The sequence below is a fragment of the Brachionichthys hirsutus genome, chromosome 22 (genome assembly GCF_040956055.1).
Source record: "Brachionichthys hirsutus isolate HB-005 chromosome 22, CSIRO-AGI_Bhir_v1, whole genome shotgun sequence".
NCBI classification, from domain to species: Eukaryota; Metazoa; Chordata; class Actinopteri; order Lophiiformes; family Brachionichthyidae; genus Brachionichthys; species Brachionichthys hirsutus.
The window spans coordinates 1,018,524-1,031,048 of record NC_090918.1 but is presented as its reverse complement, the minus strand read 5'-3'; positions in this window follow the sequence as shown (position 1 = coordinate 1,031,048).

Here is a 12,525-nt window from a genome sequence, read left to right as displayed (position 1 = left end):
CTCTGTAACAGTTTGCTGCAGTTTTCCCTGACTGTCGTTATATGCCATTAGTTAGCCGTGAACTAAGGCTAAGTAAGGAACACCTTATTTTAACTACATTTTGCTCCTGGGAGATACACCAGTGGTCCTTGGGTGGGATTGGACTCTCAAACTGGAAAGTGTCAACACATAAAAGTTGCGCCTCAGCTTCACATTGCAGATGTTATTTTTTTTACGATTTCTTTTTACATTTCTATGATGTCAAAGTGGTTTTAACAGAATTCCAGAAAAAAAATAAAGCAAAAGCAGAAACCTGCTCAGAGTTTAAAATGTTATCTTATCCTTTATTTATTTGTTGTTACCAATATATAATACACTTCATTCAACGGTATTACTGAATCTAGCTTCAAATTTAAACACATAATATGCTACAGTATCTGATTTTATATGCTGAAACGAATGTTAACCAATGGCCCGATAGAAAATATGCATTTGACAAACTACTACTAGTGTACTTTCTGCTTGTCCCTTGCGGAGTCGACACAGAAAATCAACCTTCTCCACTTCACCCTGTCCTTTCAGAGACTGTGCAAATATAAATAGCTTGTTTATGTAACATAAAATAGTCCACAGACTATGACATATGCTCCTTCCAGGAGGTTCCTGATCTAACAATCCGGGTTTTGCTGCCTGTCAGAGTCCATTATGTTTTCTTGTTTGGCAGTCTGTCAAGCATGCATGAACCGCGGGAGAGCACGGCCATATCTAATTGCCAAAGCTCGGGCGAAACAATGGCACAAACTATATTTGTTGAATATCTCATTGAATATCATTCATCAGTGTTGATTCAATGACGCTGTGTGACCAGCTGACTCAAAATGTTTTTTATTTTATTTTTACTCGAGGACAATAAGAAGTTGTTTCATCACAAAATTTACATAAACGTGTGACCGAAGCAGATTGTCTGGTAAAGTTTATAGAGATTTTGTGTGTGTGTGTGTGTCTGTTTGTGTTCGTCTCAATCTTCGTCAAACTTCATTGTAAGACTTTATGATCACCATTTACTGCTACGGAAGATTTCAGGACCTCAGACAGCACTACACTGAAATAAAATAGGCCAAGACAGCTCAAGTTTAATCAATATCACTGCCAAACTCTAATGGACTGTTCTACACCCTCCTCTTCAAAATAATCACAAGTTACATTTTGACTAATCCCACTGATATTTAAGACAGATATGCAAAAAGTTCCAATTTGGAGTTCCACACAGTGTCCAAAGTAAAAACAAAATATTATTTTGTGTTTTAGTCTGTTCTCTATTTAACTGCTAATGTTTGCATGCTCAGCTAACTAGTTCACTATAGTAATAACCTAGCACAGCTTGGTAATAACTAGGGCAGAATGTAAGGTCGATGTTTCTTTATACGGCACATTTAAAACGATCAGTAGTTGATCAATGTGTCGAAAAGGCTTAAAATCACTAAAGACCATAACAAAAAATCCATCCACCTTCTTGTACACAAGACGACCTAAATCGTTGTCTTGTGTAAAAACGAGGACTGGCATTGCTAGACAGTGGCATATAATCAGGTGCAAGTATGTCATGTTGTGCGCTCTTCTGAGGGTAGCCTCAGATTACCTCAACCTGTTTCTAGTCTTGTTTTGAGTGCACCTGTTTGCACTGTTAAAGCAGTCAAGGTAATAATTGTTGGGGTATGGGGGGAGGGGAGGGGGGGGGGGGTAATCTGTCTGGCAATTAGCCCATTCTCCCACCAACCTCTCCAGTTAACAACCCTATCCCTGACAGCTCTATAATTACAAAGCCTCTCCTACCTGGCCGGGGCTCAGCTTCCACACCCATGGCCACAGGCTTTCATGTCGCTCCTGCCTTTCAGTTGCTCACTACTTCCTTGTACGAACGAGGGTTCGGGTGAGCGACCAGCTGGTAGCCTTGTCCCAATCCATCCGAGATGAGCCGTGTGTCTCAGGCTGATTACAGGGCCGAGTGGAGTGGACTCATGTTCTCCGCTGGGCTCTTTAATGAGATTATGCCCGTGCTAATCTATGAAAAGGGGAAAAGGACTCCCAATCTTTCTCCCTTGACCTTGCTTCCCTCATTTCTATGCGCGAAGACTGTCGCTCATAAAAAAAAAAATGCTAGCTTTACAAAGCGTTGCTTTGGAATTGCTCTTCAAAGTGTTTACCGGTATTTATTTCGTCGTAATTACGGCTGCGGCGCCATGAAAGGGAGACGGAGGCGGCGTTTGTGGCGTGGATGTGACTAAAGTGAGCGCTAATCTGGTGCTGTGTGGAGGTAATCGAGTGCACTTTGTGAAATGCAATTCAAAGTGTAGCCGTGCAGCCACACAGATCGGCCGATGCAATTTCAGTAGAATGCCGGCCAAACCTTTGCTTTGAAGAGCCTCGCTTCAAAGGCGAGGAAGTCCATATTGCCGATTAATGATCGCGTGAATTCACTGCAACAACCGAGCAAAAAATGGCGGCGTCAGTTGTTGGAATTTTACTCAAGAAAAGAACATATTTGGATGAATATTTTTCATGCAGTATTTTCATGAAGGTAAGTTTCCAACGATGCAAATCAAACCCCACCTTCTATTATAGTTTGTGCCGTCAGGCTCACGTAAATAACACCGAAACGTCCTCCTTGCATGAATGGAGGAACTTCAAAGCAACTGAAGACAGGAGGAAGATCTGTTTGAATCAAACATGACTGGCTGTCAAATTAGGACATAAATAAAAAGAAATAAAAAGAAAATAATTTCATTCATATCTCCTCTGTGAATTCTAACAACTACACACATTGGTTGCCATTGCACACAAATTCAGGACAATGTGTTTGTGGCGGCGGCGGCTCATTTTGGCGGGTCTGTCCCATACAATGTTTGCAGAGACGTGACGGTAAAGTGTTCTGAGCCCATTGTGGTTGCTCACAGTGGCATGGCTGCCAAACAATACGTGGGCACACGTGGGCGTCCCGACACAGTAACGGATAAAACTGGTCTGGTTTCTGGATGGTTGGTGATGGGGCGGGGGGGGGGGGGATGGATCGGGATGAGCAGGGCGAGACAGGCTCATGCGGAGGTTTGGGGAGGGGAATAAATGACATGGGCACGACTCTGGGGCAACACGACAACTCGCGAACCAACAAAATGTTGGTCCACTTAATTACAGACACACACAACCGGTCATTGTGTCGAGACGAACCTCTCTGGTCTAGCGTGTGGCACAGCAATGGTCACCCCCCCTCTCTAACGAGCACCCGGCGTTAATGAGCCCCTCCCTCCTCCCCGTGCTCTCGATGGCCTGCTAGAGCGAAGAATGGCCAAGCGCTGGGCCCAACGGGTGCAATGCACGCCTGGGCGCTCCCAGGGCCGCGATTGGCCCTCGTCCTCTTACCACCTTGGAGGCAGAGGCTTGACGGGGATGAAGCGAGACAGGGCAGCTAATGATCATTAATTGCACTTGGAGTCCAAATGCTGGTGCGCTAAGGACGCTGGCACGATAATGCTTGGCGTAAACACGGGGCTGTGGGGAGGATATAATAGCAACCTAACCCATTTCCCTTTGTCAGCCCTCTTCTGGCACCCTGCTGTGGACAACACAACAGACTTCTCGCTTATGTAACTCCCCCAAATTTTTGGCGGTCTCCTCATTGGGGCTCTTGTGTACAGTGAGGCGGGGCCTGAAGGGGGCAAAGCATGGCCTGACCTAGTTTGACTTGACAGAATCGAATCATTTCTGGGTATTTTCTGAGAGGGGGGGCTGCGGTGATTCGGTAGTGCCTGGGTAAGAGGGAACTCTTAAAGGGAGGAGGAACCCGCATTTGTCAGAGTTTTTTTTTTTAAGCTGGGTTCTCATGTTACATCAACTCTTCTTTACATGCAGTTTATTTCCTGGAACTTACAGTAACTCTCGGGGGGGGGGGGGGGGGGGGCACGTATGCATCCAAGCAACAAGCGGCGAGTGTGACCGTAACAATGACCACGGCAGCCCCCACTGGTGCCATTTGGGAACCCTGCATGGTAATTTGCTTCTTGGCAGATCGTATGACTTGCCCTGAGGGTATGTGGCGCTGTGTGCGGCGGACTTGGGGAGTACAATGGAGCACAGGGACAGATGGGCTGAGTCAAGGGCCAAAACAGCACGGCACAGAGGGTGAGAAGGAGCAGCCTAAGAGATTAGACACGACGCGATGGGAGGTACAGTTCAGGTAGAAAATGAAAGCGATGCGAAATTGGTTGAAGAAAAAGAAATATGCAGAAAAATGTGAGACACACCTGTAGATCATGCATATTTCAAAGTCTTACAGTAAGTACTTTTGCAGAACATATCTAGAATAGGATTAGACACTTAGATGAATGGAAACAGGTAAAAGGATCAATTTATCTCCGTGGAAATGAGATGACAGAAGGATTGTATTGCCCCCCCCCCCCCCCTTGCTTAGGAGCTGGCATGACGAACACTGCTCTTCTCTCTTCTTCTTATTTAAAAGCAAAAAGGAGTTTTGTGAAACGAGGTTTAATATGGCCATTCATTGTGATTACTATAATTGTCTCCACAGAGGAGACACCCTGGTCTCCCATGTGCCAGTGGGGCAGCCAGTGTACAGGCCTCCTCTAATGCACAGCACAAAGGGCAAGGCCGTAAATCAGAGGACCCATGACCCTGGCCCTGAGAAGGAGCTCTCACTCTAGGGCCAGGGCTTTGGGAACAGGCTTTGACCCTTGGAGACCTCCAGAGTGGGGTTGGCTCCACACGCTTCTGTCTGTCGGAAGCTACACACCCCAGGGCAAGAAAAAAAAGCGATGTGTGTGGGAATCTGCGGCAAATGGGGCATAATGTAGACACGAGGACGCTCGGGCCGGGTTCAAATCAGAGTGATGGTTTCTGTCTGCACAAGGTTCACTGCAGGGCTGCCTCTGTAATTATTATTGATCCATCTGCAGGTTACTTTCATGATTCATTGCTTTGTAATAAATTGGCAGAAAATGAAGACATACAGTTCAATTTGATTTGCCAAATTCTTATTTTTTTTAAATAAAATCAGTCAATAAAACAAAGTAAAATGTATCAATTGAGTAATTGATTAATGATTAAAACTCATGTTCGGCCAATGTTTATTCTATCTCCATTATAGTGAACAGGCAGCAAACAGCAGCTGAAAAAGTGAAGAATTTAAAAGTCTTTTTTTGTAGAGAAGTTAGAAAAACTTTGTAGAAAATTAATCTATATCGATTTTGCTAAACAGCAGCGTCTGTGCATCTTTGTCATTCTTCTATTAATCAGATCATCGTTTCAGTGACTTCAAAAGTCACATAAATTCTTTGAATGCCCGAGGAGACGAGGATCAGAGAGCCCCCACACACGATGGCAAAATCACCGGAACAAATTTGCGTACACATTCATTCATATTGTTATTTATGGCAGGTCAGGGACTCCTCTTCCGGCTCCACCGAGGAGCGTGTCTGCTGCCTGGGACTTACTCCATGGTGGCTATCTTCTGTGCCAGACTGAAGATCACAGCAAAGAGCTTTAGGTCTACGAGCCCATCTGTTACTTTGAAGTCCACCATCTCCAGGATGTGAACCAAAAACACAAGATGAGACGGGCAGAGTTATCTCATCAAATAGCTCGAAGTCACACCATTTCAGGTCAAAATGACAATTCATGCTGAGATTCGTTCATTTACATGACTAACTAATGACATTCCAATCGGTTTGCATTTGGGTTTAGATGTAAATCTCTCTGTTTCACCCTTGTTTGTTATTTTGTTAACAGGATCACACAAACATGAAAGGTAAATAACTAAGTAATAATACATTAATTAACCCGAGTTAGCAGATGTTAGCCGGTTAATACACTTAAGCCCCCATTCTTTTAGCATAGCTTTGGTGTAAATACATGGATCTCTTAATATAAATTGACATTGAATGTACCATTCAGAACGTTTGACAGATATATAAATATATTTATTATCATAATGGTTGCTTTAAACTTTAACGCAGATTGGTTGGGTTGAAAACTCTGGTCTTTTTGGTATGGTGTGTGTGTAGGTGTGTGTGTGTGTTTGTGTATTTACTCTGTTGATGTAGATCTCCTCTTCATCAGACAGCCGCTCTGGAGGGAGGATGTTTTTGAGAACCAGTAGAACCTGAAGGCAGGATATGTACAGCCATCACCATCACTGTCGTCCTATAAAGAAAGATGATCATCGTCCTGGATTCAAGAGGCAAATATATCTAGTATTGTAATTTTGGTTACTGCATTATCATTAAAGTCATTTTAAAAATCAAAGATGCCCCCCCTGAAAAAGAACTTTAAATCTGCCGTAGTTTGGCCCTCTGTGCTGGTAAAATGAAAAACTTCAAACCGATGAGAGACTGTCACATTTTGCAGAGAGAATATTTCCAGCATTGAAAAACGTCTTCTCACTTACTTGCTTCAAAAGCTCTTTTGTACTCAGCCAACTTCTCCTCACTGAAAATGCAATACTCTGCCAAAAAGTCGACTGCAAAAAGAAGAGACAAAGACAAAGCTTCAGCGCTTGTGTGAGAGATATACAGGGAGCGAGCAACGTCATTGTCACAAAGATGGCCGTTTGTTCTGTTTGTTATATTCTGCTGAAAAGTGGTTTCCATCTTGAATAACAGCACTCGGCTTCTCTGTGTGTGCAGAATAGATTAGAGCAATATTTCTGTCCTCTGGCCTCACCAGGGTCATGGAGAGTGGACAATACAGGGCAAGTGGTTCACAGGGAGTCCATGTGACCTTGATTGGTTGGGGGGGGGGCAGAGTGGCACTTGACTGCTGAATAGATGCTGGAGATGCTGCAGCCAAGGCCTTGAAATAAAACACAATATTAAACTTCATCAGAATAAAACCACCTGCTTACTGTGAGGAATAGTGAGAAAGAAACTGGAAGCAAGGAGCAAATGTGACATCAAATCATGGATATTATGAACCTATAATCAATTTGATCATTAATTGTTTGCTTGAGTTGTCATCTTGAGAGATAAGAAATGTGGAAAGGTTGCTTTGGCATTCAGGTGATCTGATTGGATATCGCCTAACCCTGCCCTGCTCCATGCGTACATTTGACACCACACTAGGCCACACTGCCGCTGCGCTACCTGTCGTGCTTTCCTTTTCTCACTGTACTTACAATCTGTTTGTCTGTTATTTTTCTTTACGTTAACAAACAAGGCGCACAGCAAGAAGGTCACAGGTTCGATTCCGACTTTCGCCCTTTCTGTGAAATGTAAAATGAATTGGGACTATTTATGGGACTTTTATTGTGTAATCCTCTGTAAGTTATAAGTCATATAACCGACGGTTCTCTGACTCAAAGTAACTATCAATGTTAGCCTTCAGCACAAAACAACTATTAAACATAGGGATCAGAATGAGACTAATTATACACATGAATATTTCAGTAGCTATATTTGGGACGGAGAGCGACTTGGAAAAAGGGGGTGTGGAAATGGGGGGGGCTTTTCGACTGCTGCCACTTCAATTTAGGAGATGAGGATGAATCTACTGAATAATGGATCTTATTCATGGGTTTGGAGAAGAAAGAGGAGCCACAGAGTTGATATCAGTCTGGACGTAAACCCCTGGACCTCTGGGGTTTCTCTGCGGTGGCAGGGGGCCTGTTTGAATCTGCTATTTATCAGCTTAGGCCTAATCAAAACCAGGCCTTCTGTGGCCTCGTCCTTTCAGATGTAAAATGTTACATTCGCATCCAGTCAACTTGACTTGTTAAAGCTTGATTGATCAAAAAAAAAAAAACAGGCCGGCTTCGCACATCTGTTTGCAAATATCTCCAATGAGAAGGGGCTGCAGGACGAGGGTCTGGAGTGACACATGCGGTCGCTGTGAGGGATTTAAAGTCCTTATCTTCAAAAGATACCAACACACATTCAGACAGTTGCTGCACCAGTGCACTGATGTGCTTGATAAAGTGAAATGGCGGCTATAGTGTGAAAGAGTGAATGGATCGCAGCCAGGCAGGCCCAGGCTGAGCTGGGACTGAGGTACAACGACCATCTGGATGAGAACCAACAGTCAGTCCATCAATGCACATGGGAATTTCTGATTATTTTCAAAATAAAAGCCCAGTGTGGTTTAATTATACTCTCTAATGACTGACCTGACTCAATCAGCTGTGGGAGGATTATAAATGTATTAGATTAAGCAGTCGATATTAGATCCTGTTTTCTGTCCTGTTTGTTTGTTCGTCCACTTTCCACGACCAGGATGAGCATCGACCTGCTTAAGAAGAAGGCGTAAGTCGAACGCACGCCTTCAGGTATTACACACAATGACGCACAAAGGAGAGGAGAGTGAGGAGATAGTGATGTAACCTGGTTACCACATTCTTCGCTTATATTTTCACCTTTATAGCCTCATTGTTTTGATGTTACAACCTTTTAGGACGATTCCTACATCAGCAACACAACAAAATAAAAATGCAATGCAGGCACACACCAGGGTCTCTTTTGAAAGCTGCAGTCTTCAAGTGCTGCTCTAGTTATCTGGACTCCAGGTGCAAGACCATTGGGTCCTCTTCTGCTACTTAGAATATGCACATTTGAACATATTTTTGATTTATTTTTTGTTCTTTGTATACTGTACATGTTATTGTTTTGGTTGTCCTGTGAAACACACAGTCTAAAAGAGTCCAGACTCAATACCAGCCTCATTCAAGAGTGTTCTCCTCTTCACTACTGTTGTATGCAACACACACACACACACACACACTGGAGAGGACCTGCAGTGCAGGGATGCTGGATAAGGTGGGGGGGGGGTCCTGGGCTAAGGGGAGCACCCCGTCAGGGAACCAGCCGGACAAAAGGTGCAGTGGAGTGAGAGATTGAGGGAGGAAGCAAGGGAGGGTGGAGGAGTGGGACAAAGCAGAGGCAGTAAAGCCTCCTGCCTGATAGCCTTATCTGATTCCACTCCAGCGCTTGATGGCTTTTTTTCCACGCTGCCTTTAAAGCGCACAGGTTGTGCCTTTGGTGTGAAGCCTAGCAGAAAATGTTAATCAAGAGTATGACTGTGTGGAGAAAGGCAAGAGAAAGGGGAGAGTCACTCCGCCGAGGCCGTAATCTGTAATGAGACCAAGGCGATTCAGTTGCAATTGAGAGAGGAAGAATGGGGCCACGGTGATGATGATGAGCAGGGAGGTTCGCTCTTTCAGTGGCATTTGTTTTTCTCTTTTGTTCCTTTTCTCTTGCAGAGTCACTGCTCGTGCAGCGGCCCGCGGGCCGCAAACAGCCGCGGGTCACAACTCATTTAACACACGCTTGGGCGTCATTTTCAATTTCTGCGGCTGACAGATGAAAAACACTGCTGACTGTTTGTCTGACAACTACTGGTACTCATCTGTGTATGATTTATATTTCCTTCAGTGGCCGCCATGCGTCCGTGTTAGCCTTCTGCCTGATGTGTGCACCAAGTAGCAAAAACCATCAGGTGTTGGATCAAATGGTTTGCTCAGATCTCCAATTCTGTTTTTCTCACATTCCAATTTGTCATGTTTTTTTTTTTTTTGCCTTTTTGACACTTGAGTTTGATCCAGGATTTTAATATTTGCCAATTCTGTCTTTTGTTTTGAAAGTGAAAATTGGAGGAGCAATATTATTTAAGGCAAGTTTCTATATATAAAAAAAATAAAAAATAAAAGGCAGTTATTTAGTATTTATTTAGTATTTAGTGATGCTGGGATTAATTTATGTGTCAACGTCCAAAAGCTAAGGAGGAGCTCCAGTTAGCTCTAACAACCAGAGGTGCCAAACATACAGTATTAGTATTACTTTACTCAGGTACAGGCTCTGAAATATGAGCATAGTCAAAGTACAAGACAAAAAGTAGGAGTTATCGACCTGCTGTTTTTTGTGTAAACCAAAGCAACTTTGTATTATATTAAAATACGTCTGTTATAATACTAAATTAAGGGATTAGGGACTTGATTTCAATGCTTTTTCTGCTATTCACAGATGAGGACTGCATTCACTGACCATTATGCAGATAAACAGAAAGTGTATTTCAAATGCATCCTTTGTGTCGTGGCAACGTTTCTTCTTGACATACACTGATGGGCACAGCAGGGGAATGTCTTACCTATACTGTCCATCATTGTACATCTGCATTGGTTTATGTTGCTTGAAATCAAATAAATATGCAATTTAGATTCTGTTACACAAAAAGTGAAGGCAATTCCGATCAAAGTTTGACAAAAATCTGAATTTTGACAAATGTAAGCTATATTTCATTCATACTTGATACATTTTGGAGATAAATCAAGTTCATATTCACCAAAGTATTGTTTTGGTATCAGTTCAGAAAACGCTGTTATTATCACCTAAATAGATCAAACCATGCAGCAAACATAGTTCATTAACCTCCATTTACATAAGAAGCTCCAAAATGCATATCTTGCCAAACATTGTCAGAGCCACGATCTAATTCATGCACGCAGACACACACACACACACACACACACAGGCGCCTATTGTATTTCTAACGAGTTCACTTGTTTGCTGCTCTCCTTCCCGCTTAATCCCAGACTTTTGTTTCTGCTCATCACCACACTGTATAAAGTGTCCCATAATTCCTTAAACAAAAGGTCACATTCAACAGGGAAGAGAAGCTGCCCCCCCCCTTTTTTTTTTTTTAGCATCAGGAGTCAGAGTATAAAACATGTCCCACATATACAGCCGGAAAATATGTGTTTGGCTGTGTGAAGGCTCAAACTTCATGTTCTTAGAGAGAAACAGGGTTCAAGCCGCTCTTCAACTGCAGTGAATAAATGCGTGTGATGATCCCGTAAATCTTCTGCCTCAGTGTGATGAGACAAAAGCCATAAAGTATGAAATGTGTTGGTGTAAGATAAGGGAGGTGAGAGGTCTGGGGTGCCAAAGCCAACCTGCAAACCAGGCCAAGCATATCATGTCACAATCATATAGAATGGAGGTATTGTTGAGCGGTCTCAACAGGCTTTAAATCAAAGGTAAAGATGGAAATCTTATCTGATTAAAGTGTTACAGGAAAAAAAAAAAACCCACTGGACTGCAGTAGACCAGCAGGAGGTGCAGGTGAATGAGCTGAGCAAGTTTCAGACTGATCAGAATAGTCAGACGAAGCACATGTGGAGAGAGGGATTAAACGTAGTTTAAACTCCTGCAGCGATGCAGTAGTAATAACACATCTGTCACCGCTGATCATCGGTTTATAAAGCAGCAAACTTAATTGTCTATCTCCCCTTATATGGGTTTAATGCAATGACAATGCAAATGAATGTCACAGAAATGTAAACGAGCTCAGAGATTACTGGATTGAAGATTACAGGATACGTAAACCGTGTCCCTGACACTGCATTAAGGCCACGATACTGCACATGTATATGTAATATATATGAAGTATATTATTAAGCATTAAACAATGATGTTTCTGATTTGAAAACATTAATCTTTATGTGTTTTTATCTTGTTATTATGCAGAATATTCTCTCTACAAATTAATTTGTGCCTAAAATGTAATTAAAAAGTTCCCTACATTGACCCCGGATGCTTTCGCAGGTCTGGACATATTTACCATAAATAAAACAATGGAAAGCCGTTCTTTTGTTCAGTATAAAATGCCATTATATGGCAGGACACCTGGCTGCGGTGACACATGATGATGACTCATGTGTCAGATATCTCCTTTCATTCTTTCCTATACAGTTAAAAGAAAAGAATTGAGCCATCAAATGAACACCTGAATTTACAAGCAATACTTTTGAGATATCTTCTGTTTGTTGTCAAAAAAAGGTCACGCAAACATCTCATCCAATGAGAGCTGGTGATCATCATGAATAATTTTGATTAAATTCTGAGGGGGGGGGGGTTGAACCAAGAAAACACTTTGCTTTCCAAAGAGGGTGTATGTGCGTGTGTATGTGTGTGTGTGTGTGTGTGTGTGTGTGTCTAATCTCTTACAGGAAAATAAACAAAGACACACGTAGTGGCCGCTCTCCTCTCTACTGGCATCACGTAATTGATCTCACCGCAAACCACAAACTGACTCACCCTGCTCACACTCACTCACACTCACACACACACACACACACACACCCACTGTATACCCAATCAGACTCCTTCTGTAGATCCACACCGATATGTCCAAATCATCAGCTGCACTGGAATACCAGATCGCCAGAGATAACCTCACAAAGCAAAATCATCCGCTATTATTGCTCCGTCGCTCCTTGACATTGTGCCATTAACGAGAGCATTGTGGAGGGCGCTCTCTGTTTGGACACCATATAATGGAGTCTTTGACAGATTTACTTTGCTCTCTCTCTCTCCCTCTTCCCCTTCTCTTGTCTCTTTGTCGTGAATGCAGCGAGCATATTCCATGCTGCTGCTGCTCGTCAATAGGCGGCATGTTTGTTTGCCCAGTCATTCTGGGCTGATGGTAAATACATAGAGGTATTCCAGACCAAAGGCTCAGCAAACAAGGGTTACATAAAGGCCCTGCACA